The sequence below is a fragment of the Neomonachus schauinslandi genome, chromosome 1, assembly GCF_002201575.2.
Source record: "Neomonachus schauinslandi chromosome 1, ASM220157v2, whole genome shotgun sequence".
Lineage (NCBI taxonomy): Eukaryota > Metazoa > Chordata > Mammalia > Carnivora > Phocidae > Neomonachus > Neomonachus schauinslandi.
Genome location: NC_058403.1, coordinates 76,673,864 through 76,684,412, shown reverse-complemented (window position 1 = coordinate 76,684,412; position 10,549 = coordinate 76,673,864).

The window sequence follows — 10,549 nt, the reverse complement described above, 5'->3', positions numbered from 1 at the left end:
GGGTTACCCTGGACTGTCATCCTCTTCCTCCCCAGGTTTGAATTAGAGGGCCCTATTGGCAGAACCTGTCACCAGTCTTCTGGGCAGGACCTGGGGGTGGCTTTCTGAGCTCTAAAATAATAATTCCTGAGTGAGCTTACAAACTGCTTCACACATGAAACAGCCCTGGGAGGAAGGTTATTAATAGCCCTATCCTAGGAGAGAGAGCCGAGGCTGGGAATCGTTCAGTGACTTGCCAGAAGCTATGCAGCTGGTAAGTGGCAGATCTGGGGACATAGCCAGGCCGTGCAAGTCCAGTGCTCTCTCCAGCGGCCACTCGCAGGGCACAGAATACCTCCGAGCACAATGTACGCTTTGCCCAGACTAACGTGCCCCCGTGCAAAGGCATGCAGGGCGATTCTCCTAGCCCGTTACAGACCTCAGGCGGCAAAGCCACGTGTGCACAGCGGTGCGTGCGATCGCTTAGTGCCTGCGCACATCGTCCGTGCTGTCTTGTGGGAAACTCCCGGGCGTTCTGTCTGATCAGCCCTGTGATGATGGCCGTGGGGGAAGGCCACCCCCGAGAACAAACAGCTGTGGTGCTGCAGCACGCTGCCCGCAAGTCTCCCCAGAGACGGTTGGTTTACTTGGCGTGAAGGGGAAAGCTCTGGAACGGTGAGGTGCAGACTGTCACCCAAGATCATGTCATTTCGAATGCAGTGGAGGGCAGAGGTGACTGGGTCCTTAAGACAGATCTCTCCCTTGGGCTACGATTTATGCCCACCGGAGACGGAGACTGCTCTGTAGGTAAACAATGCCTAGGATTCTTCCTCTCGGTTCACAGCTATTGAGGCCCACGGTGTCTGTCACTGCACCAGGCTTTTCCCAACCACCCCACCCACCCATGACCTTGAAACGTCTGGGAACAGAGGCCGCAGGACTGAACGCAGCTCCACATTTGGTGTTTGCCGTTGGAGAGACAGGGCTGCCCAGGCCGGTATGGTTTTGTGATTGGTGGAAGCTTATTTGGTACTGTGTTGTTCCCAGGATGCTTACTTGGAAGCCTCTGTGTATATTCTAGAAGCTGCCCTACACGGCAGTCCCACAACTCACCATTCCTTCTCTTGAGCCGCATCTCTCAGGAAGATGTGCCTTTTGATGCATGCTCTTGGGCTTTCATTTCCTCCCATTTCTCATTATAGTTGTTTGGCTTCCAGTTAAAATCTGTGAACTGATTGCAAAGATATTCTCTCTTCATCTGAGTTAAACCTCCTGTAGGAAACCTGTAAAATGATCTCATCTAATAAGCTTTTTAGGCTTTTCCCTCCCTAGAGTCTACCATCCATCACGCCGCTCTCACCATCTCTCTGCGTATTCCCTGGGATTCATGAGGGCCAAGTGAAGTCACAGATGGCCACTCACCCCTTTCCACACTTCACACCTGGCACACACAGGACGTGCAGTGGGGCCAGCGGGCTAGTACCCTTGGCAGAAATGGCAACATTCAGAGCCTGGAAAGGTGCCTCGTCTTCCTGTGAGGCTTGAGAAGTGCTCTGGCTGAAGCCGTGGAGAGCGGTTCTTGTAGGATAGACAGAGTACCCCCACCCAGGAGTGGGTGACTAGAAGAAGAATTTTGAGAACTCTCCAGAATTTTATGGGTGAGTACGCCCGGGTAGAGACTGCCCGGGGTGGAGCCTGTGACATCTCATTAGCGGGAAGAAAAGGACAGTGAGGCAGTGAAAATAGAGAAGCAGCCCTTTAAAAAAAGAAAGGGCGTCACCAACCCTGATCTCCCTTTACATAATGTAAAGAAAATTATGAATAAAACTTTTCCTTCTTCCATTCTACATGATACAGTCCTCCATATGTAGGGAAAACACAATTGCGTTGTCTTTCAAACACACACCCATGCACGTGCGTGCACACACTCTCACGCATATGCACATACAGACGTCTTCCAAAAAAGCCGATCCTTCAAAAAAGAAACCTTATTTTAAAACACTTGTGTTTCAGGCCAGGAAATTAATAATTCCTAGACCTGACCCATTTTTGTGGCTGCCAAAAAGGAAAAGAAAAAGCTCTTTAAATTTTGTATGGATCCATTTATCTCCTAAAATATGCCAAAGCAATTTGAGGTGGGGGTGGAAACTAAAGTATTTCTCTCTCCTGCCTGATTCTCTCTTTACATTTCTATCTGTGGGGAAAAGAGTAAAGCCTCTTCCTGGGCCATTCTTATCGATGCATCGTGTTACCACGTTGGAAGGTGCCTGCTCGCTCCGTGCCAAGAGGAATCACACTTCCTCTCCCGACTCCATTTACTCTATCATGAGGGAGTAAATATTAAGTCTGGATGTCTTTCCTCACCAAATTATTTAACACCATTTCTGAACTGCTTTAGAAAATGTAAAAAGGGGAGAAGCTAGTTTTTCTTGGATCCATGTCTCCTTTCTTTTCTTTCTTGGGAGACTTAATTATAAAGGGGGGGGGGGAATCCAATACCTTCTCGTCTCGTTTTCTCTGTGGGTGATAGCTGATGATCACTTAGGAACCATAAGCCAGAAGTAGGAGAAGAGCATAGCCAGGTTATGATGTATCTGCCAACATGTTTCATTCCTTCAAATTCAGACTTCAGAGGAAACGGGATTTTTATCAGTTACATGCCAACAATAGAAATGGTCTGATTTTAATTTCAAATGGTAAAAGTCAAGTTGATATTTAGTCAGTGTTTGCATTTTGCTAACCCTTCTGCTTCGTTTTTAGTTGATATGCCAAGCACATCAATGTATCAGGGAGAAATTGCCAGAAAGAACCAAAGTGCCTTAGACCTCTCTCCCTCGGTAGCAAATTGAAACTGGTAGACACCATGCCAGCCTCCTCACTCCACTGAAATGTCAGAAATGAGACGCATCCTTGATGAAAGAGATTTAGGACCCCGGAAACTAAATCTTGTCACCAGTATGTATAGTGAAGTAGTTGCAAAATCACGTTTAAATGACGTTCTTCCTTTTACTCCCCATTTATTCTCTTGGGAAAGCTGATAAGCAAGTGATCCAAGAATTCTTTCCTTAGTAAACAAAGTCAGAATCTATTTCCCCCCTAAAAATCTGAATTCTGTCCTTGTTCTTTTTCAGGAAACCTATCAAAGAGCAAACAGAATTAAAGATGACACTTGATTGTCTGATCCTTTAGCATGAATAAAATTATCCTGTGATTGAATGTGCCTTAAGTGAAAATTTAAACTGAGATGCAGCATTTTCACAGCTGGATGTAGCGTTAACTTCTTCCAGGCTATCTGCGCAGTGAACTACTTTGTTTTTGTTTTGTTTTGTCTTTTAAACTCCACGTTTATCATTAGTTTAGCAGATTTGGGTCTCTTTCTCTCCTGGGAATATGTGTAATTATGAGACACACCAAAAAAAAAAAGGAAGGGAAAGAACTTTCTGAGTAGCAAATCTGTGCCATGAAGGAGACGTGACATGGAGATGTGGAGCCCAAGGATAGTAATTTCTCTGAGCTGCACACACGAGCTTTTATTTCGTGGCTCTGTCACAGGCTTTTCTCCTTCTGTGCCGTCACCTTTGAGAAAAATGATTGCACCTTCTCCAAGTCTGCCTTTTTAACAGCTACAGTTGAGTTGGCAAGACTTCCCCAGCTCTGAATATAGCCATTTGCCGACTCCGGCCTCTTTGCGAGACTGACTCAAATCTGTGATCTTCTGTTCAGCATACACATCAGCAAAGTGAGAAGATGAGCACTAAATATAGGCTCTATTAACTTTACTTTTAGATTTACTGCCTTCAAAAAGTGCCTATTCTGAGAAACATAAACGTTATTCCTACATATGTATGTACACACGGTACCCAGAGTCATACTGTGCAGCCTTCAAAAACATACCATCTAAAGGAGTAGGTGCTAAGATAAGGAACGCTTGCCAAATGGAAGAAAGTCACTCATTTCCAATATCCCCTCTCGAGTGGCACCGTGAAACAGGCTGCAAACACATTCCCTGAGCATTCCTTGCTGATACAGCCACTTTATATTTATATCCGACTGGATGAAGGCACACCGCTGAGGCTTCCTGTACTCTGCTTCAGGGGCCTAGATGCTGTATGGAATTGGAATATTCAGTCAGAAGGAAACATTGTTCGAGAGAATTAATAGAGCCAGGATCTGTATTAGGATATGTGTCAGATGTGTGTTTTATAAGCTGAGCATTGGTGGGTTTAGAATGTCAGCACGTTTTTTTTTTTCTCCTTTTATCTCTCAGGCTAACATCAGTGAAAATGAAAGAAAAGTCTTGGCCAGGAGGATTGGAGGCTCAGGGGGCCCAATGTCCTTGCCAGATCCTTAGAGCATCTTTACTTTGACTCCTAAAAATAGTAGCGTATGTTACTGAGTGGCTTTTGTTTCCATAGATCTGTCATGGGCATTGCAAGCATAGTCACTGCTGATGGAACAGCCGCACAGCCTGGAACGAGGGACTGTTCTCCAGGTGTGGCCTAAGAGAGGGTCCGGGGAAATAGGACGAGATAGGCCGTGCATGATTTTAGGAAAAGGGTTGAAGGGAGGACGTGCTTCCAAAAAAGATCTTTCTCAATGTGTCGTCTGACTCAACCAGCTGGCAAATTACACTTGCCAAGTCGCTCTCTTTCCTTCTAAGTCATTTGGCTCCATGTGCATTTGAATACGCCTCTCCTTTGGGAAAGAGAGATGCCTCCAGTTAGCCTCTCTCCAAGGAAGCTCTTGACGTCGTCTTGGTCACAAAGTTATCTCCTGCCCCACCCACTTTCACCAAAAGGAAGTAAAGAGGGACGAGCTATAGGAGATGGTTTCCATGGCACTGCAGTCAGCCACCATTCTGCCTTCCATATAAGGAGCCCCCCTACATGCACCAGGGATGAGGCTGGAACAGATTACTGTTGCATAATCTCGAGTGTGGACCACCCTGCTTTAGCTGTCATCGTTTTATGAGACCAGTTGGCTCCTTGGAGAAAGAGTGATACTCTTCACTAAAAATGTCTACTCTTCCTGTTGACGTTCGTTTTCTGTTTTTACCTTATCCAATTTCAACACTAGTCATTTTCTATTTTTTAGAGAATCAGATGTCAGTGCTAGATAAGAGTTGAAGAATCTCTGTGTGGTGTCAGAAGAAGTATTGGGATACGGGGGGTTTTCTCCTTGGGAACAAGATGGATGGGGAAAGAGACAACAGGGCTCTGCTCCAGGTTTCAACCTGATGACCATGACTATGAGAGAGAGTTTTGTGTAAATGTTAAGTGGTACTTACAAGTGGACAAAGAAAGGAGAAGGGGGAGACAGGGAGAGGCCAGGTTTTCTCTCCACTAAGACAAGAACGTCCCACTGAGTACAAGGATAGCCCCACCACGATCAGCTGCTAGTCAGAATAACATTCCCTGCTTTAGGGAAAGCCACAGGAACACGTATAGGGAATATGCCTTTTTTCACATGTGTGGTACTGACAGAGCCATTATATTCCTAAAATATAGGTTTCTCTTTCTTATTTTATTCTTAGAAAATCACATTTCTCCACTACATCATGAACCATCACTGACTTATCCAAAATAACCCACATGATTCCTTATGAAAATAAGAGAATAAAACCTGTTATAAGCAAGTGATTTGGGTATTTTCTTTGTATTTATGTATTATCCAATTATATTAAAACATTTCTATTTACCTTCTATCTGTTTCTTCTCTCAATTATGTTTTTCCAATGCTCTATAAGAATAAATATGAAAATGATATTCCCTTTTTTCTGTAAAAGAACTGCAACTCCTTTATTATATTTAGAAATCCAATAAACTTATTACATATACTTGTCTTTGTGTGGAATTCTTTTTGAGTTGGATAATCCTGGTTTCCTTTCTTCTGACCCCTTTTACTGTGATTCATTTTTTTATATCATTGGCTTTCCAGATGGTCTTCTGAGAAGGGAATGCCTCTCAGAGCAAATATGATGCCAACAGAGTATGAAGGCACCCACTCTCCTCCACTAACAGCACAGAAGACCTTAAGGTTGGATGTGTTCTAAAATTACTTGACCACTCTGTGTCTTAACCTTACAAGTAAAGGATTTTTGGCCTTTAAAGCTGGATCCAACCCCCAAATGGGTCCCTAGATGTGGGGGTGGGAGGTCTCCACTTATCACCAACACTGGCTGACTTTTTCACACTTCTTCATCTGTACTGTGTGTACGTCTCGAACACTGAGAATCTGCTCTGTACTAGGCACCTTGAGGGATATGGCTATACATCGGGCAGTTCCTGCTTTCAAGACTTCTATAGTCTATTAGAGCTGATAGATACAGATACATATGGGGAAAGGAAAGAAAGACTCAGACACTTGAGAGAGTAATTTAGCATTTTGAAAACTTTCACTGTTCATTGTATCATTTTTAACAGCTCTCTGATCTGGAATTATTTTTACCTTCATTTTAGACAAGAGTGCAAGGCATAAAGTTAATAACCCATCGTGACCATTCACTAAAAACTTTTTTTTTTTCATTTTTTTAAAGTAACGGGTCTGCAGAAGAACTCAGTACCCCTGACACCCAGTCCACTGGCTTGTCCACTACCTTAAGAGTGACTAGAACTAAAGGGTACATGAAAGTCCTCCATAAAATTCAGAAAAGAGTATCCCTCTCTTTCCCACTTTGGCCTTGTATTTCATCTCTCCAACATCACGTGTCAGCCTACCGATGCTGAGGGATCTGAGGACACAGAGTCGAGAAACCTGCATGCAAGAGGCTACCGTTTTTTTTTAAAGATTTATTTATTTATTTATTTAGAGAGAGAGAGAGAGAGAGAGAGAACATAGGGTGGTGTTGGGGGGTGTCTCAGGAGGGGAGGGGCAGAGAGAGAGAGACTCCCTCTCAAGCAGACTCCCCACAGAGTGCAAAGCCTGATGCAGGGCTTGATCGCAAGACCCTGAGAGATCATGACCTGAGCAGAAACCAACAGTTGGACGCTCTACCAGCTGAGCCACGCAGGCGCCCCAAGAGGCCACCATTTTTAAAGGTGCCAGACACAAGATGTTTTTGAATAAGCAAATAATAGACAAATCACGGGATTCAGAGCATTCATAATTTCATCCCAGAAAGCTGTAAACAAAAAGGGCATATAACATGTAATCTTGTCTTCCCTTTCCCTGTTTTTCTCCTATTACTCACTTTCTTTTCTTTGACCCTCTTCTGCTCTCTGTATTCTAACACTAGCAACACGTACATTCGTTTGTCCTATTCACAGACTGTGAGAGCATGAAGGCCCCTTAGAGTGCTTTTACTCTGATCTTGTGAGGGAATACCAAGTCCCAGAGACATGAAGGGATTTACCCAAGGTCACAAAATAATTTAATGTCAAGGCTGGATCTTGAGTCCAGTGCTATCAATACTGATGACTTTAATAATGTGGAAGAAAGTGGGACAAGTGTTCTATCTATAATCTCCATTTCTATGAAAAAATAAAGACATTAGAAATAAATAAAAATGGAGCAGGGTCAATGTCCATAGACCCTAATTCTAAAAGAAAATAAACCAAGATGGAATATCAGTGATGTAACAAGGGATGATGAGCAAAGAAAATGGCAGCCATATAGTTTAACCTCCAGTAAGTTAGGTGTATCCTAGGAATATGAGGACAGTTGAACATTAGAATATAATTTATAATTATAGTATTATTTGCCACTTGCATAGAACAAAATAGAAAAGTCTTATGATTGTATTCCAATAGATGCAGAAAAAGGATGTACTAAAATAAAAACACAATTAAAAAAAAAAAAAACCCTTACAAACTAGGAATAGAAACTTCCTTAACTGAGTAAAGACTACCTATGCAAAAATTATCCCAAATAGTGAGACATTAGAAGTGGTTGTTCTGAATCATAAACAAGAGAAAGATATCTACTATCACCACTTCCATTCAATTTTATACTGAGGACTCTAGTCAGTACAGTTATATTAGAAACATGAATGAAATTTATAAAACTGGAATGTAAGAAACCAAACCATCATCAATCATAGATGATATAATGATAGGAAATTGGAAACCCAAAATAGGCAAATAAATGGCATTCAAAAGTTTAACAAGTTTGCTAGCTATAATGTTAATATACAAAAAATGCATTTTATTTCTATGCAACAACCACAAAAAGTTTGATAATGTATTTTGAATAAACCATATAAAATAGTAACAAAAACTGTAAAATACCTAAGAATATCTTTTCTTAAATATAGAAGACCTTAATGAAGAAAATCGTAAAATTTTACTGAAAGACATTAAAGTAGATCTAAAGAAGTGGAAAGATAGACCATATTCAAAGATAGGGAAATATCATAAAAATATAAATTCTCCTTAAATTGATCCATAGATTTAATGGAATTCTAATCTAAATCCCGCCAAATTTTTCTATTGACTTTGACAAGCTGATTATAAAATTTACCCAGAAAAGCAAATGCTAAAATACCGAAGACTTTTTTGAAGAACAAGGATAATTTTGTTTACCAGATAAAACCTTACATAAAGCTGTGGTCATTAAGGCAGTGTACTATTTGTGTGAAAAAACAGATATACAAATGGACCACAGTTGAGAATCCTAAAACAAAACTATCCACTTATGGTTACTTAATATATGACATGGATGATACTGCAAATCACTGTGGAAAGGGTAGATGCTAAGATAATTGGTTTTTCATGTGGAAAAAAAATAACATCCCATGCCTACCTCATGTAGACAAAACTTTAAGACCTATTAGAAAATCTTTATGACTTTTAGGTTACAAAGGATTTCTTGAACAAAATAAGCATTAAAACTATAAAGAAAAGAACTGATAATTTAGACCCCACTAAAATTAAGAAACGTAGTTAATCAAAAGATTCATAATAGATTCAAGCTGAGAAAAGCTACTTGCCAGACATGAAACAAAGGGTTACTATCCAGAATCTACAAAGAATTCCTAAGAAAAAGAAAATTCAATAGAAAAATGGGCACAAGAACAGATATTTCATGGAAGGGGAAACACACATGGCTAACTGACATGTGAAAGAACACTTAAGTTAGTCATTAGAGAAATGCAAATTAAAACCAATGTGAGTTACCATTTTATATCAACCAGATCAGCAAAAATCTAAAAGTCTGATAATGTCAAGTATTGGAGATAATGTGGAGTAATGGTTATTTATATGCAATACTGGTGGGAGTCAAAGTTGTTAAAATCACTTTGGAAAGCAATTTAGTGGGCCCCTGGGTGGCTCAGTTGGTTAAGCATCTGCCTTCGGCTCAGGTCATGATCTCAGGGTACTGGGATTGAGCCCCGCATCAGGCTCCCTGCTCAGTGGGGAAGTCTGCCGCTCCCTCTCCCTCTGTTCCTGCCCTCCCCCCCACCCCGCCCATACTCTCTCTCTCTGCCTCTCTCAAATAAATAAAATATTTTTTTAAAAAAAGGAAAGCAATTTAGCATTATCTAATAAAGATGAAGATGTGCAAATCCTATGACCAACAACTCCACTCTTGCCCGTGTACCCCAGAGAACAAAGATATAAAGAGCTGTATGGTTTATTAATGACAGAAGCTAAAGATAACACAGATGTCCATCTGAGGATAATTGATCGGTAAATAATAGTATATTCCTGCAATGGAACAATGTATAACTGAACATTAATGAATGTACTCTAGGCTGAGTAACTTGATATGGTCAGTGCTCAGAAACATAATATTAGAGGGAAAAAACAGTTTTAAAGGATAAATATATTCATATCATTTATTGAAAAAATAAAAATGAGCAAAACTAATTATGCTGTCTAAGGATCTATATATACATATTCTTATATACATACTGCGGAACAAGATAAAAGGAGGAAGATGTGATTGGTGAAAGACATAAGGGAACTTCAGTGGTGTTATTAATACTAGATATCTTTAGTTGGTTATGGGTTCATAGGCACTCGTTATGATACATTACTATATGTGCTCTATGTGCATCTTATAGTTCATAATATAATCATTAAAAGAGAAAGGAAGGGAAGAAGTGCTCCCTGATAACTCCACTTTCTACTCCAGTACAGAGTCAAGTGCTTAAAACATCCTTAGTGACCAGTGCATCTGAGATTAAGGCTACCTTTGGAAAGGGGCTGAGGGAAGTCTCCTCTCAGCACTTCTTATACAAAATCCTAGAATCCACTCCTTTAGTTAAATGTAGATGAGGATGAATGGGAAATGGAAACTAGAGCAAAGCTCTCAGTGTGGGTCATGCGATTACAGGATACTTCTCTTCCCATACCTCCCTGCCCCTGACATCTCCTACAAAGTCTTCTTCCATCAAGTCTCCACTACTTTCTTTATTAAAACTGACTAGTCCCTCTTCCAAGTTCTCTTTACAGTGCAAACTAGTATACCACCCTCCCTCAGTTGTATCCATGTCTGCATACCCAATTATGGATTGTTGTTTTTCTTCTGAGAAGGGAAAAGTCTTACTAATTTAGGTGCTCCCAAAATATCTAGCATAACCTGGCACATCACAGATCCTAACTGAATTTTTATCCAGTGGAATTAAACT